General features: G+C 41.1%; 1 long non-coding RNA gene across 1 annotated transcript in view; it reads left to right on the plus strand.

Moving 5' to 3' along the window:
• LOC119870220 overlaps positions 1-26,616 on the plus strand; it is a 60,313-nt gene extending 33,697 nt beyond the window's left edge. Inside the window, exon 2 of the long non-coding RNA XR_005355487.1 lies at positions 25,843-26,616. This is a non-coding gene — a long non-coding RNA (uncharacterized LOC119870220). The remainder of the gene's footprint in view (positions 1-25,842) is intronic.
• The last annotated feature ends 653 nt before the right edge of the window (positions 26,617-27,269 follow it).

The following is a 27,269-nucleotide window of genomic DNA, read 5'->3' on the forward strand; positions in this document are numbered from 1 at the left end:
AAATCAATTGAAATACATCTATTTTTCAATCTGAAAAATATAAAAATATCTATAGGTCTGTTTCTGGACTCTGCATTCTGATTCAAAGATCTATTTGTTTAATCCTCCTGCCAGTGCCACTCTATCTTGATTCCTGTAGCTTCACAGTAAGTCTTGCAATCAGGTAGTCGAGTCTTCTCAATTTGCTCTTCCAGTTCAAAATTGTTTCAGCTGTTCTAGGTTCTTTGCATTTCTCTCTATATATTTTGAGATCATCACATCACTTTCCTCAAAATAATCCTACTTGCTTCTTACTAGAATGTTTTGAATGCCTTTTAAGGAAAAACAAATGACTTTCAAGAAATTTGTCTAATTAATCTAAGGTGTCAAGTTTTATTGGCATAAAGTTGTTTATAATATTTCCTTATTACCCTTTTAATGTCTGTGAGGTCTGTAATGACCATGCCCTCTTCCGTTCCTGATACTCATAATTTGTGTTCTCATTCTTTCTTCCTTAATCAGTCTTGCTAGGGGCTTCTCAATTTTATTAATATTTTCAAAGTATAAGCTTTTGATAAGTTTTTCTACAGATTTCATTTCATTGAATTTTGCTCTTTATTATTTATTTCCATTTACTTTGCAATTTGCTCTTCTCTTTCTAGTTTCTTAAAGTAGAAACAGAGACTACTGATTTTTGCCCTTTTTTCTTTACTAATATAAACATGTGAATTTATGCATTTCTTTCTATATGCTGCTCTAGCGACATCACACACATTTTGCCAGGCTGTATTTTCTTTAGCACCGCTTTGAAATATTTTCTAACTTCTCTTGTAATTTCATTCTTGATGCACATGTTATTTAAAAATGCATTGTTTAGTTCTAAAATATTTGGAGATTTTCTAGGTATCTTGTAATTATTAAGGTCTAACTTAATTTCATTGTGGTTAGAGAATCTACCTTCATTTCAATCCTTTAAAATTGACAGAGTCTTATAGAGCCCCGGATAAGATGTATCCTGGTGAATGTTTCCCAAGCACTTAAAAATAATGTATATTCTGCAGTGATTTCACATGGTTTATAAATATCACTTAGGTTAAGGTGATCAGTAGTGTTTGGATATCCTATACACGTCACTTGCTACTGTCTACTTGTTTCCTTGTCCTGTCAATTACTGGAAGAGGGAGGTTAAGATCAACTATAATTATAAATCTAATTCCCTCTTTACTTCTGTTGGCTTTTGCTGTGTATACCTGGAATCTCTGTGTCTAAGTTAATACACACTTATAACTGCTATGTCTTCCTGATGAAATGGCCCTTCTGTTATTATGAAGTGTTGGTGGTTCTTATTAAGTCATCCTTGATACTATATAGCCCCATTAGCTTTCTTAGGCTCACAGTTGCAGGTCTCTTTTTTCCCATCCTTTTGTTTTAAACCTAACTTCATATTTAAAGTGTATGTTCCTGGGTGGTGCAGCGGTTTGGCGCCTGCCTTTGGCCCAGGGCGCGATCCTGGAGACCTGGGATCGAATCCCACATCGGGCTCCCAGTGCATGGAGCCTGCTTCTCCCTCTGCCTATGTCTCCGCCTCTCTCTCTTTCTCTCTCTGTGACTATCATAAATAAATAAAAATTAAAAAAAAAAAAAGAATTCCTTTAAAAAAAAATAAAAATAAAGTGTATGTCTTACAGACCACAAATAGTTTGGTCTTGCCTTTGTACCCAGTGTAAAAATCTCTTCCTTTTTAGCTGTGGTCTTAGTCGATTTATTTCTAATGTAACTGTTGGTAAAGTTGGTTTTAAGTTTACTATCTTGCTATTTGTTTTCAATTTGTCTATGTTCTTTCATGCCTCTCTTTGTTCTTTCCTGTTTCCTGTTAGGCTAATCAAATATGAAAAAAATTTTCACTTAATTCCTTTATTGATTTTTCGGTCTTTTCTCTAGGGATTACAGTAGGCAGTCTATATGTATCCCTTTATATAAAATACTTAGAAAAGTGTTCCATTATCTCTATGTCCTTTGTACTATTCTTGTCATATGTCTTCCATTTAGCACCTAGTAGAATCATGAGAAATATACACTGAATGCACGGGTTGCAGGTCAGAATAAAATATCTAAGGGAAGGGAAGTGGCACATTGTAACTTTTTTTTGGCACATTGTAACTTTGACTACAGTTAGTCTTGCTGTGTTTCTAGAGACCAAGGTTGGTGGTACTTTTATGGATTCACTGAGATCATCATTCTCAGTTAATTGCCTACTAAATATCTAGCAGGTACAGTTGTGACAGAGTAGAAAGAACAGTAAACTTACAGTCAGTGCTCTTTGTTTCAAGTGACAGAAACCCAAGTCAAAGTGGCTAACCTAAAAACAAAACGAGAACAGGTTTTTACCAGCTTTCAAATTTGAGTTTAGGAATGCTGCATCCAGGGGCTCAACACATTCTTAAGCCTACCTATATGTCTCTCTCTGCTCTCTGACCTCGGTTTGCCTCTGCTTCCCTTCTGTGTGTTGGCTTCACTGTCTCTGCTGGAGTTAGACTCCACCCATTCAGCAGGACAGATAATTTCTGGAAACCCAGGCTGTATTTTTTTCAGCTCAGCAAAGTTACAAGATTCTTACTGGCTCAGCTTAAATCACAGGATCTGTCCTGAACCAATCATTGTATACCAAGGAATGTGGTATTATGATTGACAAAGACTGAGTCATGGGCTCTGTTGATAGTTGGTCAGGGAATAATTGATATTCCTGACAGGGTCTCATGGAACGAGGGATGAGATACTCAAAAGAATCTGGAGAATACAAATGAAAAAGTTCATGGGCCAGAAAAATCCTGTCTACTGCAGGTTACTAGAATGTCTTTTAGAGTCCTGTCTCCAGGATTTTCTGTATGACTTTAGCCAAATCATTTCCCTTGTTTAGCTACATTTCCTCATTTAGCTCATTTCCTCATACTAAGAATGATCTCTTAGATATCTTCCATTTCTAACATTAGAAGTGGTATATCTGTCCTTCAAAAGTGGAATGAATAAATTAAAGAATATGCATATAATGAAATACAGTCACAAAAATGAATTAACCAAAGTTACCTATTTCAACATGAATACATCGGAAAAAAAAAAAAAGAAGGTTAACCAAAAGAGTAACTTGAAAAAGACTATGCCCAGTGTTATACATTTAAATAAAATTTTAGGACACAGATTAAAAATACAAGAGAATGAGTCACCCACAGTTTGGAACGGTAGCTACTGCTGTGAAGGGAGGGATGGGCACAGGAGGTGGGAAGAGTACAGGAGGGCTTCAACTCTGTAATACCTGTAATGTATTTATTTATTTATTTATTTATTTATTTATTTATTTATTTATTTATTTATAGAGAGGCAGAGACACAGGCAGAGGGAGAAGCAGGCCCCATGCAGGGAACCCAATGCGGGATTCGATCCCGGGTCTTCAGGATCATACCCTGGGCTGCAGGCGGCGCTAAACCGCTGCTCCACCAGGGATGCCCTGTTTTGCTCCTTAAAAAGGTACAAAAAAGGTATGGCACCTCATTATATTTGATGAGGTTTTGTGGCAGGGGCATGGGTATTTGTTACTTTATACACTAAACTTCCCTATATCGTTAAAATATTTCAAGATCATAACAATGATACCTGTTGATACAGCACTATTACCGTGTCCTAGGTACTCAGCTAATGACTTTACATAAACCAACTCATTCAATCTATGTGTGAGTTATCTATCGGACGGCGCACAGCATGACTGGGGAACTTGGCATCACTGCACAGGCAACCAGTGGGAACCAGCTCCAGAACTATGGGATGTAGTGGATTAATGGAGGCCAGAATACTAGCCCAAGGCAGAAGGAAGTCTAGGAAGACTTCAGGGTAGAAAGAGACACTTCAGAGCTGGGGTTTTGGAAGGCAAGAGAAAATTGGGAGGTCAGAGGGAGGAGCCTAATGGGAGATAGCCATTGGAGGCTGTCCCACAGCAGAGAGGGCAGTAGAGTGGTGGCTGAGAGGTGGATGGGTGGAGATGGATCATGATGTCCTTCTGTGTGTTGGCTTCATTGTCTCTGCTGGAGTTAGACTCCACCCATCTTTTTTATTCCTCCCCGAGGCCCTGAAGGATTAGTCCTATAATGCCTGTCTTGTTCGATGAGGAAACTGAGTCCCTACTGTCTGTCTACTCTCTGAGACATGGTTCCTGGTAGTGAATCCCTCTGTCCTGAAAAGGAAAAAGAATTGATGACCTTTACCTTCTGTTGGCTCTTCCCAACTTGCATAGTTTCTGGGAGTTCCCTGTGATGACCAAACAAAAAAACAAAAACAAACAAAAAACCTCTTTCTTGCTGCTAAATATAGACCAGTGAAAAATCTCATTAGTAGATAGTTCTTGCCTTAAAAATATGCAGCTAGATTCTTGGAATGATGGTGTAGGGAAGAAAATAGCCTAATTTAAAACTAAATAAATGGGACTGTTAGAGGTGACTAATACATTCAAATTTCACAGGGAGAGCTAACCCCAGGTAAGACCGTGTTGTCAGGAAGTTTGCTTTGGTGGTTCTCTGCCTCTCTGCCTGGACACTCCTAGGAAGAGCGCTGGAACTTTCTCAGGATTGCTCCTGGATGTATCACCATAACCCCACCTTTTAGTGAAGACTGGCTAGAGGCCAAGCCCTTGCATGTGGATAGGTGGCACAGACAGGATCCTGCCCTCAAGCTGCTGACAGCTCAGTACCAGGTCACATTTCTCATAAAATTAAATGTCTGTTAGCTTGCCTGTCATCACACCCCAGGAAACAGCTGGATGAATTTTTATGAAATCTGGAGGGTATGTCTGAGAGAGTCTGACATCAAAAGTAGGCTCTACAGAGTGCACAAAAATGAACTTTGAAGGAGGCCTAGGAGGGCATTTCAAGCAGATGAGCAATTGCCCTCTGGTGCGCTTGAAACTGAACAGGCCTGCAAATGGGAGCATAATGCATGGCATAATAACACTATTAACAACGGCTAATATTTGTTAAGTGCTTAGTATATATTAAGATGAAATGGACAGAGAACAAAACAGTGGTTTTATATATGAGCCTCAAGAGGAAAGTCACTGAGGGTAGATGCTCCCAATTGTCAACACTCATTAGCAATGATCCAGTTGCTTCTCATGAAGACAAATAGATGAACTGCTCCAGGATGAATATCAGCAGGAATTTATTTATTTCACTCTATTTAATAAGTCTCCTGTGCATGTTAGGGAGGCAGGTTACCTCTTCTATTGCCACCATTAACAATAACCACCACGGGCCACATGCCTATAGTGTGCCACACAAGGAGCTACATGCTATTAGAATGCTTATCTAGCCACACTATAGAGGAAACTGAGGCCGAGTATGTAAGCACTAGCATGGACTATGCTGCCGTGATGGTGATAAAATCTTCTCAAACCCAAATCAGACACACGGGATGACAAAAGAGTTCTGTGTGATTTATGCATTTGTAAGCATTTTATCGAAGATATGAATTCACGCACGCTTATTCAATAATGAATCCCTTTTATTGAAAATATTAAAATAGTATCAAATCAACACATTCTTGGAAAGTCCACTTTGAAGGATTACTGGCTTGAGGCACAGAGGGGGCAATTATTCCTATCACAGGGGTCAGATCCTGCCCCTTGACTTCTCCTGGTACCAGCTCTGCACCTGCTTGAGCATCTCTGCCCAGATGAGTCCAGCCTCTTTCCATTGCCTGGTCCTGACATTCAGACATAATCACACTCCTATTCGGCTAAGAAACCTTTAACATTTCACCATCTTCAGAATTAAATCCAAACTCCTTCATGCAGCTTCTGAGGCTCTCTTGTCTGGTCACAGCCTGTATAATCAGCCTTTATCCAAACCTCTTGCCAAGAATAATTTTAAATATTTTAAAATAATAATTTCAGTTACAAAGAACTTTAAAAATGAAAGAAATTTAATTTAAATAAAATAATGCTTAAATATTTATATTTGTGGTGCACATCAGAGTTTAGAAAGTACACTCACATTCTTCATGTCACTTGCTGTTTGTAACACCCAAGCCAGGCAGGAAAGTAGGTGTGAGCATAATCACCTGAGCATCCTTAGTTTTTAAAATCTACTTTTGATTTTAGAATAGATTTAGATATGCTGAAATGTTCAAAATGTTCTTCATTTTGGGAGTTCCCAAAGTGCCAAATCCAGTTTCCTCCCTTACTTATGTTCTGTGTTCGTATGGGGGCATTTCACACCTTTATGAACCACTGTTGATATATTAGTATTCACTCAAGTCCATATTGTCCCTGGAATGCCTCAGTTTTTACCCACTTTTGTCCTTTTTCTGTTCCATGAACCCATCCAGGAAGCCACATTACATTAGTTGTCACATCTTGTTGGGCTTTTCTTGGTGGTGACAGTTTTTCAGACTTTTCCTTATTTTTTTGTCCTTTACAGTTTTGGTGAGTACTGGTGAGGTATTTTGTAGAATGTCACTCAATTCGGATTTTTCTAATGTTTTTCTTATGATTATCCTGAGTTTCTCATTCCCTTTTTCTTTCTTTCCATACTGTATTCTTTGGAAGGTAGTCACTACACACAGCTTCCACTTAAGGGGTGGGGAGGTGGGCTCCTCCTTCTGGAGAACATCTGCATAAATTCTGGGGTGCTTCTGCATGGGGGACTTGATTTGGTTCTTTCTCTCCATTCATTTATTCACTCCATTACTATATCAGTATGGACTTCATGAATATTGATTTTATACTTTGGGTTCTAATTCAATACTACTTTACTCATTTTGTTCCTCAAAGGTTGCCAGCTTTGGCGGCTGGGAGCTCTTTCAATTGGCTCCTCTTCCTGTTTGACAGGCTCATCTGGTATCTTCCCTGCCCCAGTTCTAGGATTTGTCATTTCTTGAAGCAGTCCTGCTTCCCTTTTTTGGAGAAAGATATTAGAAACCAAGTTCTAGGCATTGAGATACAATGGCTCCTGGGCCCTCTCAGTTGACATAACCAATTACCCCTACTTTGTGACGGAGAACAGGAGATTCTCCTCCTTTCCTTTTTTTTTTTTTAAATATTTTATTTATTTATTCATGAGAGAGAGACATAGACAGAGGGAGAGGGAGCAGCAGGCTCCCCAAGGAGAGCCTGATGAGGCACTCGATCCTATGATCTTGGATTATGCCCAGAGCCAAAGGCAGATGCTCAACTGCTGAGGCATCCGGGTGTCCCTCTCCTCATTTCTTGAAGATGCCAGAGACTTCCTACAGTCTCCGCTGCCTTTGAACACCTCTTCCTGGCTTCTCTGCCTAGAGAAGTAGCTTCTGTGCTCCATCTTGTGAGTTTCAAGTGCTCTATCCTCCTCTCATCAGCCTTAACCTTCCTCTGCTCCCACTGCACTTCGTTAACACCATCAGGAGGGGCTCAGCACAGCATCTGTCAAAGTTAGTTAACATGTGCCTGTTCTGCTGCCCTGTGTCACCCAGCTAGTGCATCTGTAGCTGCTCAGTAAATATTGCCTCAACTGTTTTTATACACATGGACAGTGTTGGAACTGGAAGAGAAACAATGAGCAGAGATAGCAAGAGGATGCCTGAACTCTCCTTACCTCTGCCCTCCCCACTTCCCGTTTAGAGTTTTTCCTCTTGGTTAAGATTTATGGCATCATGTGCAGAAGCCAGAGTCATAAGGGTCTCTGAAGGCTTTCTTGGTCTTAGTCTTAGAGCAGTTGATCCTAAATGTGACTGCACGTTATAATCACCTGGTAGACTGTGACTCTATGACACCCCCACCCCCCACCCCCGCAGCCTCCACTCCAGAAATGTGATTTCAGAGAGTCTGGAACGGGGATCAGAGATCTGTATTTAACATCCTTCCTCTGAAAAGAGAAAGTCAGTAAAACCAAAGCGGGCAGTCTGCAATCTAATAATTTTGGCGCTCCTGTGACATACAGCCTCTTCAACCCAATCTGTAATATTGGAAATGTTAAAAAAAATTATACCAGAATCTGTATCTTCTCCCACAGTGGACATACGGGGTAACTAAAATATCTACACGTAAGTGAGGCGAAAGATATTGCTTCAGAGGAGCCTCTTGGCGACTTCCCAGTATTGTAACATTAAAATTCTCTTTACAAGGTTAAACTGGGCCAAACCAAGTTTAAAAGTGACAGTTTACAGTTTGCTAATGGGGCAGCCTGTTTGGTCTTACTGCTTATGATTTATTTGAAGCTCCCTGATCTTGTGCTGTGATTCTGAGAAAGAGACTACCGAGAATAAAAAACTGAGTTAACAGGGTATATAACCTGCCAGTCATTACAGCTTTTCCAAAGTTGCTTACTAATGAAGTCTGGCTCATTTTCCATAAGCAGAGATTGTTTTATAGTAAACCTGTTTTCTAGCAAATGTCTTCTTTTCACATAAATTTATGGAGACCTTTTCTTCCTCTTTTTCCTTACCCCTTCCTTACCCCTCCTCTTTCTTCTCCTTCTCTCCCCTCCTCTCCCTTCCTTTCCTCCTCCCCTCCTTCTACAGTTGCAAAACTAATTTGCTTGAACTAACTGTATTGACTGAATAAGGTAAAATCTGAGTTTCAGAATGTATTAAAAAGAATTGTAGTTTATAGCTTTCGACTACTGTCTATTTAGTGACACAAACGACGCTGAAAGCGTATGGACAGAAATATTGATACAATGAGGTTTTCCAAAGTTAAGGATTAGAGAACAGCAAGCTTGTAAATAATTTGAACGCATGGTCTCTGGTTAATTGTTTCTACAAAAATTAATGTTGCTGATGTCTTAACATTTTTTAAAATTATGGACATATGTACCTCCTCTCATAATCTTGTTTATTGTATTATTTTCCTTAATAGGATGATTTCTTTTTCATACTCAGGAAAGGCAGACATTTTAGTGCTGCCCCAAATGAGCATACATCATACTAATTTTTGTGATGATGATGATGGTAATCATCAATCGATGATGTCAATAAAGATAGTCACTGATTTTGAGTGCTTTCAATATACCAGTCACGTCACATGCATTATTTCATCCAGCCCTCAGATCAACTCTCTGAGGTAGGTAGGTGTTATTATTCCCAATTCCAGAGAGGCCAAACAACCTGCCTAAAGTCAAACCAACAAAAAAGATTTAGCTTGACTATATAGCATGACACAGTATGCTTTTGACCATTACACCATAGTATCTCCAGTGCCTCACAGGTGCTAGAGTTATACACATGGGTGCATGACAGTCATGCTGATGAGAGGGAGGTAGGAGAAGCATCCTATACACCAAATGTCCAAAGTTTTCCCAGACTTTCACTGAAGAGTAGCATCATCAAGATGGATGATGATTCTTATTCAGGAATTTCCAGCTGTCATCTCCCCATAGAACATAGATTTGACAACCTCCAGGACGAAAGTAGGCATCCAGGAGTTCATTGGGAAAGTTCCAGCATACCAATGCAGCAAAAAAACCCCAGGGATAGACACACTGAAGAGGTAAAGGACAGCAGTTTCACTTTATTCACATAACCCCCTCCTGAGGGGGCAGGGCTTGATGCCAGAGAAGACCTCCACGCCCTGATTTCTTTCATAGGGGAAAGCAAGAGTGTAGTGATTAAGTACTCAGCTTCCAAAGATGCCACCCCCAAAGCCCACTTCCTTCTCTTTCATCCAGAATACTGTGGTGTGGGGGGGATCAGTATGGCAGAGTCTGAAGAGCTGGGAGGTGGGAAGAGAGGTGGGAACTCACGGGAACCAGGATTCAAAATCAACAAGGGGATATGAATCTTATTAACTGCTTCAAAGATGTCATTGGGAGGTCAGCACTTGGGATGTCTTGCTTGCGGGTATCCTAAGTGGCCCATACACAGCTCTAATTCTCTGCCTCCTCTGCGCAATGGCTGGCTACATGCAGACTCCCCCATTGGTAGTGAGTGCAAGCTTCTAGACAGCTCATAACCACATGCAGAAAGCCAGCTCAACACTGGGGCTGGGAGAGGGCAAACCAATTTAAGCGTATTAGGACACTACGCTAGGAGAAACAGGGGAGACTCCTGGCATGGGTCTTGGCAATGATTTTTTGGGTATGACACCAAAAGCAAAGGCAACAAAAGCAGCAAAACAAAATAAGACACCAAATTACAAAAAAAGTGGAGTTACAATAAAAACTAAAAAGGTTCTGCACAGCATTATTTTCATCAATAATGAAAAGGCAATCTGTGCAAAGAGAGAAAATACTTGCAAATCATACATCTGATAAGAGGTTAGTATCCAAAATATATAAGGAACTCCTACAACTCAATAGCAAAAAGAAAAAAAAGCAATTAACCTAATTATAAAATGGGCAAAGAACTTGAATAGAAAAGAAAATATACAAATAGTCAACAGATATGTGAAAAGATGCTCAGCATCACTAACAATAAGGGAGATGCAAATCAAAAGCACCATGAACTATCACCTCACACTTATCAGAAAGGCTATTATCAAAAAGTCAAAAGATATCGAAATCAAGTATTAATGAATATATGGAGAAAGAGGAATGCTTGTGCACTATGATGGGAGTAGAATTGGAATGGCTATGATAGAAAACACAATGGAAGTTCCTCAAAAAAAAAAAATAAAAAACAACTCCCATGTGATCTACCACTCTCACATCTAGATATATATACCCAAGAGAAATAAAATCATTACCTTGAAGAGATATCAGAACCCCCATGTTCATTGCGGCATTATTCACAGTAGCTAAGATATGGAAACAATCTGTGTCTGTGTCTATTGATGTATGAATGGAGAAAGAAAATATGAGTTGTATGTTGATATATACACACATAATTTATATATTTTTATTATTATAATCTGTATGTATTATTTTAGATATATGTATATGTTTTATTTATAGATTATATCTTATATTTCATAATATAAAAATGGAATATTATATATCATGGAATATTCTGTGTGTGTATATATACATTATATATAAAAATAGTGTGTGTATATATATATATATACACACACACACACACACACACTCACACCCGCATACACAATGGAGTATTATTCAGTCAAATATGGTCAATCTTGTCATTTGGAGCAACATGGATAAACCTGGAGGACATTAGGCTAAGTAAAGCAAGCCAGATGCAGGAAGACAAATACTCGTGATCTCACATGTATATGGAACCTAAAAATGTCAAACTCAAAGACATAGAGTTATTGGTGGTTAGCAGGGACTGAGGAGGCGGGAATTGGGAGAAATGGGGAGATGTAGGTCAGGGGATATAAACTTGCAGTTATAAAATGGGTAAGTTCTGGAGATCTAACATACAAGGATGGTGATATAGTTAATATAGTTAATAATAACTTATTGTATACTTGAAATTTGCCAAGAGAGTGGGTGCAGAGTGTTCTAGCCATGCACATGCACATGAATGTGTGTGCTTGAGGGCATGTGTATGCACACACACACAAATGATAACTATGTGAGGTGATGGGTATGTTAATTAGTTTGTCACTGGTAATCATTACACGATGTATATGTATATCAAGACATCACTGTGTACACCTTAAAAAATAAAGTTGTTTTCAAACTTTCAAAGCTGCTTTAGGGAATCTAAAAAAACTTTAGCTTGGGGACTCATACTTCAGTAAAACATATTTCACCCATTTTTTTCCTTCCATACTAGGCTAACTGTAGAGTAATAGTTATAGGGTATAGTTAATTTTGACAAGAACTGCTCTTTGCAAACCCACTATTTTTAACTCATAATTCTGGCACCAAGTCCCTTTAGGATTTTAACTTTTCATTCTGTGAAGCATTCCCCCCCCACACACACACAAGAACTGGTTTCAACATGCTTTTGAAAGGTTCAAATAACTCAGAAACTCAGAAATTTAGCACAAAGTTTTCCCAGTGTGTGTTGATTCAGTGGGAAGAGAGAGGAAACATGTCACATATAAGCACCCACTCATTGCTGTCTCCCTCCTGGTACCAGCATCTCCTTTCTCATCTAATGAACTCTTGGAAGACTCCCTGGGGTCACTTTGCAGAAACGTGTTTTCCCATGTTTTATTATTGCTTCTGGAATGAAAATAGTTTCCATCATTCATTTGGCTTCCTCTTGACATAAAGCATGTCTCTTAATTTCACATTCAAGAATGATGTGGGGATGTGGGGAGAAAGCTATAGTCTGACAATATCAATGCACAAAACTTCTTTTTACAGAAGAGCGAACATGTTTACCAAAACCATGCTGTTCTCAACATCAAGTGGTTATGGAAGTAATTTGATAATTTACCCCTTTCTGCCTCACATGCAACTGCCATTCTTTCATCCAGGTGTTCAACAATGTTTGCAGAGTACTTCCTTGAGGTAGTAGTCACTGTTTGGTAAATAAACTAGACTAGATCTTCACCCGCATGAGGATCACTGTTTACCACAAAAGGTATGAAAAGAGAAGAATAATGTTACTCGATTTTCTTTACTGACATATGATATGCCCAAAATTAAAGAAATAAGGGAATGGATGTTTTTGTTTTGGGCTTTTACATGAATGGAATGGCCTCCATTTCAGTTTGGGCTAACTGTACTGTTATGCCATGGTCAGAGAAAAAGATCTCTCATCCACCAAATCTTTTGCAAAATACATTTTATTGATCACAAAGGGCCTGCTTAACAGGATGGATGGATGAATCGGCACTAATCCTAATTCTAAGCCAAGAAGTGAAAGGGCATAATGCATCAGATAGCATTTTCTGCAGCCCCTGAATTGTCTTCTTCATGCCTCTTGAACCCTTGCTAATAAGATAGAATTAAGCACAAATTAAACATAGAGAAATAGATAATCTCTGTACGTCCTTTGGAGTCAAACAAGTTTCATGAAGAGGCTTCAAATTTCAAAAAGAAAGACACTCTACTTTAGCAATGGAGAATAATAGAACATTGTCATTTGGTCATGAAAATAATTCCAGTCTTTCATACTAAAACAATAGAACTGAAGATCCATTTGTTCATTCATTCATTCATTCACTCACTTGTTCTTTCCATAAGCCTTTTTTACCTGCCACAAGCTCTGCAGGCACGGCTGACAGAGACACAGATGATATTTTGTCCACAGTTTGAAGCATCTTGCAAACTGGAGAGGGAGACAGACACATAAGTGGAGGGAGTGTGGAACTCAGGCCCCCTGGGGATGGGACCTGAAGGTGGGGCAGGGCCCTGGGGTTTGGGCCAGGCCTCGGAAAGAAAACTGGGTTGTAACCAAGTTTTGAAAGACTGGTAGATTTTTTTCCAGGTGGAGGGAGAGGCATTGAGGAAGAGCATTTTATGTTATTTTATTTAAATATTATATTTATTTATTTGAGAGAGAGAGAGAGAGATTGAACATGAGCAATGGAGGGACAGAGGGAGTGGGAGAAGCAGGCTCTCTGCTGAGCAGGGAGCCTGATGTGGGACTTGATCCCAGAACCCTGAGATCATGACCTGAGCAGAAGACAGATGCCCAACTGACTGAGCCACCCAGGTGCCCCGAGGAAAAGCATTTTAGACAGAGAAAATAGCAGGGTGTGCTTGAGAAACAGTGGCTTAGGTGGTCGCTGCACAGTGTGGATGAGGGGAGATTAGTGGTGGTGGGGAGCCAGAGAGGAACACACCACTGAGTAAGATCATCTCCTGAGGGTAGCAAGTCCGGAGGGCCCTCCAGCACACAGCTGATTAAAGAGTTTTGCTATCTGTTGTCTAAAAGGACTCTCAGAGAGGAGGAAGTTTATGAAAGCCAATTGATTTTTTTTTCCTCTTTGTATCAGTATCAGGCTGTTTGGGTTCTATTTTGCTTGCACTTGGACAGACTTTCTCCTCCATCATAATGCAATCTCACTGCTATAGTTTTCTGTTCTTCACTGTAACCTCTCCAAGCGGGTCAGAAGTACTATAGCAGGAAGGAAAACTTACAGAGTCCAGCAACTTTGTACCTCAGATCAGAGAAAAAAATCCAGTGTGGGGCTGCCAAACTGGCAGCTTTCCTGGTGCTGAAATTGGTGTAAATTTGTTGAACTTTTTGCAAAGAAATTTAAAAACATCAGAAATTATGTAACTTGGCTTTGAGAATCATTTTTTCCTGCTTTTGTGTGTGTGTGTGTGTGTGTGTGTGTGTGTGGGCGGGTATTATACCTCTCCTCTCTGCCCAAAGAAATGTGCCTATCTGAATCCAGCCCAGAATGGGCCTCACACCTATGTCAGTCGATTTTTCTCACTGCTAGTGGGACTCTTTCTCAGTGTGTCCAGATAAGCTCCTGGAAGGATCTTGGCAGCCATTACATATCAGTAGGAGCAGCAACCTGTGTGCTACTTGTGTCTGAATGTGAGCCCTCAAATATAATTTAGAATTTTCCAGTATGTGCACTAAAAAAGTAAAAAGGGGTAGGGGAAATTAATAATATATTTTACCTAACCAGAAATATTCCAAAATACTATCATTTCAGAAGGGAAGCACTATGAAAACATTAATAAGGTATTTTATATTCATATTTTCATAGTAAGTCTTCTAAAACTGGTGTGCAGTTTTATACTTAAAGCACATCTTATTTTGCACATTTCAAGTGTTTAGGAGCCACATGGTGACAGTAGCTACTGTATCAGACAGCCTGGTTCTAGACTTTACCCCATGGCCCAGAAATATTTTTCTCCCTTTGATGGCCAAACTCCTTAGGTGCTAGAGGGGGCTGAGTCAGAGAGAGATTAGAGAAAGCCCATTTTTAGGCTGGTTCCTATAGAGCATGTCCTTGGGCAGCAAGAATTGCCTTTACAAAGTGGCAATGTTTGTCAGTTGGCAATTGACAGAACCAATAAAAATTATCACACATTTCTTATGAGCATTATGATCGGAGTGAAAAACATTCTTTTAATGCAGCTCTTGCTTTAAGAATAAAGTTGGAGGGATCCCTGGGTGGCGCAGCGGTTTGGCGCCTGCCTTTGGCCCAGGGCGCGATCCTGGAGACCCGGGATCGAATCCCACATCGGGCTCCCGGTGCATGGAGCCTGCTTCTCCCTCTGCCTGTGTCTCTGCCTCTCTCTCTCTCTCTCTCTCTGTGACTATCATAAATAAATAAAAAATTAAAAAAAAATCTTAAAAAAAAGAATAAAGTTGGAGATCACAAGCGTGCTCTGAACAGAATACTGGCACTTAGAGAAGCTTTTAGAAGAAATCAAAGATTCCAGAATATCAGAACCGGATGAAATTTTGAGGAAGGCCATGTTTACATGTTTGGAAATTAAGACCTGCAGAATTTCATGGGCTTTACCAGCCAGCAGCCGGGTAGAGGCAATGCCAGGTTTAAGACCTGGCTTTTTTTTTTTTTTTTTCTTTTTTAATAAAGTTAAACAATAAAACAAAAATTCACAAGCTGCCTCCCTGTCCAACCCCCCTCCCCTCCCCGCAGTCTTCCGGCTGCCCCCCACCCCCCCTCGCCACACGCACACAGACACAGGGGTATCAAACTAAGAAAACGCAACTGCTCTAAGGACGAGGAGACGAGATGAAGGGAGGAGGTGAGCTGTGGTTCTCCCAAATCCTGACCCTAATAGTGATGCCTTGGTCCTTTATCATGCAGTGACACAGCATTAGGAATGCAACAACATCGGAGGAATATACAACTAATTTTACGGCTGTATCCTTAGAGAGTGAGTGGAGACTTGGATGTCACGTGGCCAACCTTATCTCTGGGAACAAATACATTCTTACCATAATTTTTTTTTTTTTTTTTTTTGGAGGGTGGGGTGGAGGTAGGTAATGGTTTTCTTCCTCAAATGTGTTTATTTTTATCCTGGTCAATCTATCACGCAACAGTTACTTTGCTCTGCGCTATGGAGGAAAGAGAGAGAGAGAGAGAGAGAGAGAGAGAGAGATACACAGAGAAAGCAAAAGAAGGAGTAATGGCCAATCTTTGGGTAAAGGAGGCCAAATAAAACTGTCACGTGAAGGCTGGGGCTGACAGCCTCATGGCTGCCCTTCCCACCCACCCATTTTGCTGGAATTCACGACCTTGAGGAGTTCCTTGAACCTCAAGAGCCCAGGAATCTAAGATCTGTTTGACACTGCCTCCCAGAACTAGGGGCAGGAGGGAAGATATTGGGTTCTGAGCGATTTTTAAAGGGAAAACTAGAAGCAGATGATTTAATTACCAACTCTTGACCCAATTTATTTTCAGCAGCAACAGCAAAGTCCTACAAACCAGTGACACAAGTCAAGTGATTATTGTTTAAATGTGAGAGTTGAAAAGGAGAGAGAAAGGGGGAAAAAAAAAAAAGCTCTGACTTCATATTATGGCTTCAGGCCAGACTGCAAAGAAGGAATCTGTGAAATTCAAGGTCCTTGAGTCTATTATTTCTCTTTGCTATTATTTCTGAAACAAGACCTGGGCGAAATCAATTCGGCTTCAGAAAGAATATTACTTTAATTTTCTACATAAAATTGTCAGGAAGTCTGGGTTAGAAGAGGGGAAAAGACAGATGACTATCACCCAGGCAGAAATTAAATGAATAAATTAAATGAAGCAAAGTACATTTATATTACCAAAACTCTGGTCATGAGACAAAACACATCTTTTGGCACAAACTCCTAGGGGCTTAAAAAACAAACCATCAACACAAATGATGAGGTAATGCCCCTGAAAATAAACTCTCTCTTGAGTATTAGAGGATCAGCACGAGATCAAACAGAATTAATTTTATTTTGATGCAAATGTATCCTTAAAGCTTTTAATTAGAGTTCATCCGAGAATATGAGATTTTCATAAAAATGTGGCTTCTATTCCCTCTTCTCAAGTAACTGATATACAATTTTTGAAAAATGGAAAAGCTCTTGGGAACATCATTCTGCCCAACAATGATGAAATACTAACTTTCTCGTCCTACTTTCAGAGTGGGTTTTCCACTAACCATAAATTCAATCTGCCTCTAATTCAATCTCTACCAGATGTTGAAAGAACAGCAAGGAATCTGAGGAAGGCGGTGATAACACTTCTGTGAGTGTTCCCCGCAGATATTGAAGTAGCTCACGGTCTGGTGGGACCATTTCATTGCTATTAAGCTTTTGGCATTTAAGGGACTTAAGCTTTTATTCTTTACATCCTTCGCCTTCCCTCTTGGTTGGCAGAAACCTTTGTAGAGTTTGTTCAGGCTGAATTGCTGGCATGGTGAGATCATTCAGGATCATCTATGGCTGTTTGTATGATACAGACAGATGGTTCCATGGCTCTTCCCTTACTAGGTAAATACCAGTCCATTCTCTGGGTGGAGAAGTAGATAAAGTTGATTTTTGGCATTCAGTTCAACAAAAATGTTGAGGGCTTACTCTGTGACCAGCCATGCCAGATGCTGTGTCTATGAGTGCCCACATGTTCTACATGGTGAGCTTACAATCTGGAGATCCAATAGCTCTATTTCACATCACTTTTTCTTCCTTTTTTTTTTTTTTTTTGGACATACACACTAACCTTGTTTCCTTTTCAGGATATAAAATTCATGGGCTGCCCAACTGGGGCAGGCATATGTCCTCTTGTTTAGGATTTATTCTGAATTTCTATCCCCCAAATAAAAACTGACCTTCCCTAGGTCTCATTCTCTCCTGATTTTGCTCTCTAGTGACAAGCTAGTTTGATCCATGATCTTCCAGAGCTGGAAGGAATCATATAGCTCACACAGTTCAATGTTGACCACTGACCACCCCACATTGCCTCCATGGACTCACTGGAAGCAAATGCCTGGAGAAGGTCCTAAGTGATTTCCTTGATTTTGTGGACATCTTCTATTGTTACCTGATGGGTATCCATTCCTGATGATAACAACACTTCAGTTTCTTTTTTGAGGAGCCTTCTCTATCCCCCTCTCCATTCAAGTTTTCAAGGGACGCTGACCCCTGCCCCAGGATTTCAGGGGTTAGTCCCTGACCTGGCTCTAGCTGATCAATACATTTCTCAATCATTCTCAATCATCTAGCTGATCAATACATTTCCTCCTAGGAAAGCGACCAGCTCAGCAATGTGCATATGAACCAGGTCAGGCCAATGAGACTTAGTTCTACCATGGATTCAGTTTTTTCAGTTTTGTGAATCTTTTTTTTGGCTTGAGACTCTTTCATCAGCTCTTGGGAGGTTCCTAACCAGCACATCATCTCTGAAAGCTTTCTATGTCACAGGCATTGTTTTAGGATAGAAATTACATGCAGATTCCAAATGCTATGGGACGGGCATAGACCAGGACATTTGGGAGCTTAGATCTCATGGATGGCTATGGTCTATTCTGGCCAATCCTGAAAGCGAGCTCTGACCTCTAGAACCAACTGACCATGGCAACATAAACTTATTAAAAGATTAGTCTTGTGAAATTACTGGCTTCCTTGTCGGGTGGGATGGGTGGTAAAACATATAAGGGTGAGGCTTGGGGGGGGTCTCCTGTGGATGGTGACCCATTTCTCTCTTCTTATCTGAATCGCAGTCCTTGGTACTGAGAATGCCACTCAAGTGATTACTGGTTGAGTGGAGAATGACTGAGCGAGCCCTGTCCTTGTTCCGTCTATATTGCTGTTTGAGTTCTTAAGGAGCAGAGTGGTTGTCCTGAGAGAAAATGGGTCAGGAGAGGCTGAGCTTTCCTTCTCAGATTACCCAGGGCAGTGGTGATGCTGAGCAAGGGGGTTGGGGATGTGAAGACAAGGGGAGGGTGGGATAGGAGCCAGTACCAGCTGAGACCTCCAGGATGGCACTGGAAACTGTGAACCATTGGAACCATTCGCTAACTTCCACTAAAGAAACATTTGGAAAACTTGGGAAGACCTAAGGAAGAATAGAAACGTTGCCAGAGTCCCACTATGCAGAGCTAATGTTTGTTAACAATTTTGTGTGTATTGACTTCTAGGTTTCCTTCCCATGTAAATACACTCAGGTGCACCTGTAAGTGCCTGAATACACAGAGACACACAGGTCGCTGGGTACTGCTTCTGCTGCCTTATCCCTGGCTTTTCCTGCTGCACAGGGTATCCTGGGCATTTCCCTCATAAGCAAAGTATTCTTAAGCCTGCTGGATTAACCTCCAAACAGTTCCAAGATGCCCTTATCTGACTCCCACGTTTCTAAGTATGTGCCAGCTGCCCGAAAGCAGTTTTCTCTTGGCCACTATTTCAGGGGAACATCTGCCAGCTGCCTCTTTCTCCTCCTTCTGCAGCAGCCAAGTGTTTTATTGACCCCAAGAAAAAGCCCTGGGCCAGGATCAGGGACAAGCCCTAGGGACAGGAGGACAAGGAAGTGCCTTGCTAAGTCCAAACATGTATGGAGAGCTAGTAGCGGTACCATTCATATCATTGTTGATGAAGATTCAAATGCAGATCTGATCTCACTCTCTGCTGCCTGCTTAAAAATGCTCTGTGGCTGCCCATCGTTTTTAGGACAGCTACCTAAATCCTTACCACTGGGGGACCCTGAGTGGCCTGGCCCCTGGGGACCTCCCTGGCACCATCTCCTCTGTCTGCCCTGGTGACCTGGACTTTATTCCTCTTTCCTAGCACTGTGAGTTGCTTGCAGGCCTAAGGGGCTCTTCTCTGCCTCTCTCTCTTCCTAATCCTGGATGACTAAATTCCTATGTAACCATCAGCCCCAGCTCCAGCAACATTCCTTCAGGAAAGGTGCCCTTAGGATGGGTGTCCTGATTTGGTTCTGTGCATCTGCCCTTCACTGCACTCACTGCATTCACTGCACTTGCACTTGCAAGTGCATATCAACCTATGTGCTTGCTTGCTTGAATCTCTGTGTCTCCTGCTGGTCTGCAAGGATGGTGTCTGTGCTGCTCACCGACTCATCCTTAGTGCCTGGGTCAGCACTGAGCATACAGTAAGGTCTCAAGAAATCAGTGGAGGAAGGAAGGAATGATGTCATTATTGTCATTGGGGTGGGAGGAGAGGCAGGGAGGCACACAGCCAGAGATGGGCTTTGTTGCCGCCCCTCTTTCTTCTCACCTCTCTTCTCCTGCCAACTCTGTTGATTTTTCCAGCAACCCCTTTTCCTCTGCAAAACCCCCAGAAGGACTCCAAACCCCTTGACCTTGCTTCCCTTCTCTAGTTCCCTGCCAGAAACAGGAAGCAGGAGGGAGAGGGGTCGGGACCATGGGGTTTTGTTTCTACAACATGGAGAGGCCCCAAACTGTCTAGAGAACCCTGAGTGTCCTGGAGCAAGCAGAGACCTCATACTTGTCAAATGAGCCAAGGTCATGAGGCAGAATTGATGGAGGCTCTGCAGTGGGAACCAGGTCCTCTCAACGCCTCGAATCCAGCACAGGCCATCCTTGCATAACTCAGTCAGGTCAGAAACTGGAGGGGATCATAGTTACTATTTTCCTGTTTTTGGTCTGGAGCTCTGCTCCCCTTTGGAGAGGTGGTGACCACTGCTGTGATAATCACACCCTTCCCATCCCGGAGCCCCCAGGACAGTGCAACGAATCTGCTCACTTGAATGTGCATTTTTGTCCTTTGCTGCTGAATCTCAGCCTGAATTTGAATTTCTGAAGTGCATCCCCACCCCGTGACCAAGAAGGAGAGTGTCTCCCACAACTGCTGAGCCTCTTTCTGAGGTAGGTGTGCAGTTACTTCTGGGCTCAGAAGCCACCAATGGCTCTTTTTGCTTAGGCAGGAAAATCCAAGTTCTCTGCCACACATGCAGGGCCCTTCTGACCCTTCTGGAAAGTTGCTGTGCAGGCAAGTTCTGTTTGGACACACATGGCTCCCCACCTGCGGCTCCTTGCCCGGAATGCCTGTCCTCCTCCTGCCCACGTCTGACCCCACCCCCACCAGTTCCTTCAGGATCAGCACAAACCTTGCCTTCTCCTCCCTCCAAGTCTTTTCCAGCTCCCTCGAACCAAAGCCAGCAGGCCCCTGTGCCCTCATCCACTTCACTCTCGGCAGCATTCACCTCTGCTGCTGGCCTGTCCCCTTCGCCTCTGTGATACCCACCCGTCCTTGTCTGCCTTTGCTCTGGATACATGCTTTTCCACCCAGACACTAAAGGTGGCATTTCTCCAACCATGGCTCCAGACTCTCTCCTCTCATTTCCCACCTACGTGCGACTGACTCACAAATTTCTGTCTCCATCTTAGATATTTCCTCTGGGTTCTAAACGCTTCTATCCAACTCAGATTCTCCACAGCATCTCCCACTAAGGGTGCCTAAGACAAGCTCAGGATCTGCTCCCTATTTCCTCTGCCTTCAATCTTGTCCTTTTTAGGGTTCCCTTTCTCAGGAAGTGGCATCACCATCCATCCAGGCATGCAAGTCAGAGCTCCGGGAGTCATCCTGGGCCCTCTTGTTACACACACACTTATTTATGTCGGACCCTGGCTTTTGCTCCTGTGTGTCATACTGTCTTCGTTCTTTGTGAACATGTGACCTCTCTCTGTACTAAGACTGCAAGTTCCTGGAGAGAAGAGATTCTCTTATGCATCATGCCAGGCCCTAACTTTAGCATACTGCTATATTCCTAGCAGGCACTCAGTAAATGTTTACCAATTGTTTAAGCAGCCATAGAGCAATCTATGATGCACAACCAAGATAGATATGCAGAGGCTAAAAGGGGACTGTTGGGTGATTCTTCCGTGCTGCCTAATACCAGATGTCTGATCTGAGAAAACATAAAGGATTTTAAGGTCTCTTCGTGCTTCTAAATCTGTGATTCCAGGGAAGTGTGTGTGTGTTTTCTAAATTTTTATTGGAATTTGAGTTAGTTAACACTTGAGTGTGTGTGTTTAAACTGATAGAGAGCCTAATTCCAAGCATTAAACTTCTAAATTTTCAGATGCACACATGGCCATGGAACGGCTGTGTTCCGAACAATAGTTTTGTTCCTTACAGTGCAGTGTTGGGATAGGAAGCAAATGTTTCTTCCTTGTTTTTTCAAGTTCTGTGGTGCAATGCATCAGGTCATCGGCATGAAATGAAAGGTTGAGTCCATTCTGTCATAATGTGAAGGGTTATGTAAGGTAAAAGGGCTAGAAGGGAAGTGATTTATGAAACTCACCACAGACATAAGAAAGGGCCAGATTTATGGCATTTGGTAAGAAATTACAGGCATTTTATTTTACTAAAAATATTTATTTATTTGAGAGAGGGAGAGAGAGCATGAGACAGCATGAGAATGGGGGAGGGGCAGAGGGAGAGGACAATCAGACTCGGCACTCAGAATGGAGCCCAACACAGATGGGCTCCATCCCATGACCTTGAGGTCAGTCATGACCTGAGCCCAAGGCAGATGCTTAACCTACTGAGCCACCTACATGCCCCAATTATAGTTTATTTTTAAAGATTTTATTATTTATTCATGAGAGACACAGAGAGGTAGAGACATAGGCAGAGGGAGAAGCAGGCTCCTCGCAGGGAGCCTGATGTGGGACTTGATCCTGGGACTCTGGGACCACACCCTGAGCAGACGCTCAACCACTGAGCTATCCAGGCATCCCAACACACCGAGGTATCCAGGCATCCCAATTATAGGTGTTTTAATATGAAAATTGAGAGATTATTTTTAAAGTGGGATCTTGAGTTAACTACAGTGATACACTGAATTTTCTAAAACTTCAAGAACTAGAAGAGGACCCATCTAGTCCAACTCCTTAATTAATGCTCAACTCCTTATACAATAGATTTGCTAAGTAGTTAATCAGGCTGTACTTGAATGTCTCCAGTGATGGTGGGTTCACTACCCTATCTTTGAATACATCTGACTATTAGAACGTTTTTGTTTGGTTTGGGCCAAAGTATTTCCATGTAGCTTTTATGTGTTTCTACTCAGTCTTCCCTTTAGAGCTGTACAGGGTAAATTTGAGGACTTGTCTACATGAAGCAGAGGACAGTTCCCAGATTCCTTAGAATTCTACTTATTTGTTGTTCATTCATTCAACAAATTTCTTCATGTTCCACACCTAGCTGAAGAATTGTAAGACACAGAACTATCTCCAGGGCCAGGATCTGTATCTCCACTGCTTCCACAGTGTCCAGCACATGCTAGGCATTCAGTGGATATTAACTGAATGAATGGTGGAAGTCATGACTCTTAACTAGAAATGTTCACAGTCTAGTTTGAGAGGCTTATAGTCATAGACATAGCTAAAGAAAAGATAATAAATCTGTGAGAAAATGGGCAAATGATATCAACAGGAAATTAATGGGAGATGAAAGCCAAATGGCCAATAAACATTTGACATAATAAAGCTCAATCTCACTAGTAATCAGGAAAATGTAAATTGAAGTGACAACATACCATTTAAAACTCATGAGACTGGCACAAATGGAAAAGTCTGACAACACCAAGTGTTGGTGAGAATGTGGAGCAATTAGAACAATAATACCCTATGTTGGTTGCATAATGGATAAACCAGCTTGTAGAGCCAGTTGAGACTCTCTTGTAAAATCAAAAGTGCAGAACTTTGACACAGAAATTTTATCACCTGGTATATTCCTTAGAGAAATGATTTCGTGGATTCAGAAGGAGGCATGCATAAGAAGTTCATTATAGTTTTGTTGTAGTAGCAGAGAACTGTAAATCATCGAAATGTGTATCAGTGACAGAATGGGTAAACAAATTGTGCTGTATCCACCAAAGCACTACTTATCAGATAGCAGTAAACTTGAATAAACTAGATTAAATGTATAAACATGAGTAGTTTTCAAATATTGCAATTAGCTAAAAAAGCAAGTTGAAAAGGGCTGGGTTACAGTATTCACACAAAATTTTATCATTTTTAATTGTTAATTTTTTAAAAAAGATTGATTTAAATGTCTATACTACCCAGAGCAATTTACATGTTCATTGCAATCCCTATAAAAATACCATGGACTTTCTTCACAGAGTTGGAGCAAATAATCTTAGGATTTGTATGGAACCAGAAAAGACCCTGAATAGCCAGGGGAATATTGAAAAAGAAAACCAATGCCGGGGGCATCACAATGCCGGATTTCAAGATGTATCGCAAAGCTGTAATCATCAAGACAGTGTGGTACTGGCACAAAAACAGACACATAGATCAATGGAACAGAATAGAAAACCCATACGTGGACCCTGAACTTTATGGTCAACTAATATTTGACAAAGCAGGAAAGAATATCCACTGGAAAAAGGACAGTCTCTTCAATAAATGGTACTGGGAAAATTGGACAGCCACGTGCAGAAGAATGAAACTAGACCACTCTCTTACACCATACACAAAGATAAACTCAAAATGGATGAAAGATCTAAATGTGAGACAAGAATCCATCAAAATCCTGGAGGAGAACACAGGCAACACCATTTTTGAACTTGGCCACAGCAACTTTTTGCAAGATATATCTATGAAGGCAAGGGAAACAAAAGCAAAAATGAACTATTGGGACTTAAGATAAAAAGCTTCTGCACAGCAAAAGAAACAGTCAACAAAACTAAAATATAACCCATAGAATGGGAGAAGATATTTGCAGATAACGTATCAGATAAAGGGCTAGTATCCAAGATCTATAAAGAACTTATCAAACTCAACACCCAAGAAACAAACAATCCAATCATGAAATGGGCAAAAAAGCATGAACAGACATTTCTCCAAAGAAGACCTACACATGGACAACAAGCATGTGAGAAAATGCTCCGCATCACTGGCCATCAGGGAATTACAAATCAAAACCACAATGAGATACCACCTCACACCAGTGAGAATGGTGAAAATTAACAAGACAGGAAACAACAAATGTTGGAGAGGATGTGGAGAAAGGGGAACCCTTTTGCACTGTTGGTGGGAATGTGAACTGGTGCAGCCACTCTGGAAAACTGTGTGGAGGTTCCTCAAAGAGTTAAAAATAGAGCTACCCTATGACCTAGCAATTGCACTGCTGGGGATTTACCCCAAAGATACAGATGTCATGAAACAATAGGACGCCTGCACCCCAATGTTCATAGCAGAAATGTCCCCAGTAGCCAAACTGTGGAAGGAGCCACAATGTCCTTTGACAGATGAATGGATAAAGAAGATGTGGTCTATGTAGACAATGGGATATTACTCAGCCCTCAGAAAAGACGAATACCCACCATTTGCTTCAATGTGGATGGAACTGGAGGATATTATGCTGAGTGAAGTAAGTCAATTGGAGAAGGACAATCATATGGTTTCACTCATATGGGGAATATAAGAAATAATGAAAGGGTTTATAAGGGAAAGGAGAGAAAATGAGTGGGAAATATCAACGAGGGTGACAGAACATGAGAGACACCTAACTCTGGGAAACAAATAAGGGGTAGTGGAAAAGGAGGTGGGCAGGGGTTTAGGGTGACTGGGTGACGGGCAGTGAGGGGGGCACTTGACAGGATGAGCACTGGGTGTTATACTATATGTAGGCAAAGTGAACTTCAATTTTTAAAAATATGTATTTATTTATTTATTTGAGGAAGAGATGGAGAGCACAAGCGAGAGAGACAGAGGGAGAGAGCAAGAATCACAGGCAGACTTCCCACTGAGCAAAGAGCTGGGTGTAGGGCTTGATTGCCCAACTCTGAGATCATGACCTGAGCTGATATTAGGAGCTGAATGCTCAACCTACTGAGCCAACCAGGTATCCTTGCACAAAATTTTAAAACAGACAAAGCAATATTATAAAAATAACCATATATGCTGGAAGTCAGTGTGGGAGTGATAGATAATACATTCAGTGTAGTACTTGGTTATGAGGTCAGGGTAAGGAAATGGAACTGAGTATACATGAGTTTTCAGCTGGATTTGTGCATGTGTGCTTGTGTGTGTGTGTTTAGCTGGGTGTGGTTGTGTGGGTAAACATTAATTTTTTATTTTTATTGTTTTGTAGATGAACACATTACAGCCATGTTTGAATCCTCGCCATAGCTGGTTGGATCTGATGGATACCTAACTTCCCTGGACTAATCCGATATTTGATATTTTACATATACTTGAAATATTTCTTTTTTTCAAAAAAGGAAAAGGAAACAGTGGCAATGGTAACAGATAGTGGTGTTTGGCTGAGCTATACCTACTGATCAATTTCCTTTTCCCTTGCTGTCTTTTGCCAAATACCTTCCCAGTCTCTCTCGCAGTAAAGATGGCCACAAGACAGAGTTCTAATGAATGAGACATAGACAAAACTTCTTGGACTCTTCTTGGAAAGCTTTTACTTTTCTGATACTATGGTCAAATCTAGCTAGCAGCACTTATCCTCTCCTTTCTCCTGTTTCGAACATGGATAAGATGTCTGGAGCTCTGATGGCCATCTTGCAACCACGAGGAAAGTTCAAGAGAATCACAGAGACACTAGCTTTAACATCATTGAACCACTGATCCAATGCCAAAAATTACCTGTCTCTCCACATCTTGCTATGTAAAGACCAACCAAGCAACCAACAAACCAACGAAGGCTGTTCAAGATTCTATAGACCCTAGAGATCGGTGTGTTTTAAATCCTTTCTAATTGTTATGATGCTATGCTATAGCAAAATATTATTAAGTCCCATCATATCTTGTTCCACTTGGCTAATATCTCTTTAAGTGAGGCAGCTCAAACTGAAGGCTATATTCCAGGGGAGTCACTTTTTTTTTTTCCAATAAAGGAAGACTGTCACCTGTCTCATTTTAATGTATATCTATTTATATTATTATTCTCTAAGACCAAGCTCACTTTTTTGGTAGCCTCATAACACTGGAGATTCATCCTAAACTCACAGTCAACTCAGGTTCCAGAATCTTTGACTACTAGTTAGTTTAAGGTTTACAGAGCAGTGATCCTTACAGTAGGAGGTAGAACTCATTTCACTGATAAGCAGAGGATCACAGGGGCCCACTCACTTTCCCCAAAGCCACACGAGTCACAGAATTGCCGTGATCCTTCCTTCCTCTGAGTACTTCTCAGTCTGCTCCAGCATTCAGTGGATATTAACTGAATGAATGGTGGAAGTCATGACTCTTAACTAGAAATGTTCACAGTCTAGTTTGAGAGGCTTATAGTCATTGACATAGCTAAAAAAAAGATAATAAATCTGTGAGAAAATGGGCAAATAAAGCAATCTTGGTCCTAGGTGGTTGGCTCAAGGGTAGGTACCTGGATGAATCTGGACCAATTGAATTATCTCTTTGCGATGCTTTCAGGATTAGAAACTGCTCTAATTTCTAAGAATTCAGTGCAATGGATGTGGTGAGGAACTCGAAGCTCCAGTATTTCAGGAAACTGCTAATCCGACAGAGCGGCCATGCAGAGGTTATCAGAGATGAGAGTGAAAAATG

This window comes from Canis lupus, chromosome 2 (genome assembly GCF_011100685.1).
Source record: "Canis lupus familiaris isolate Mischka breed German Shepherd chromosome 2, alternate assembly UU_Cfam_GSD_1.0, whole genome shotgun sequence".
NCBI lineage: Eukaryota > Metazoa > Chordata > Mammalia > Carnivora > Canidae > Canis > Canis lupus.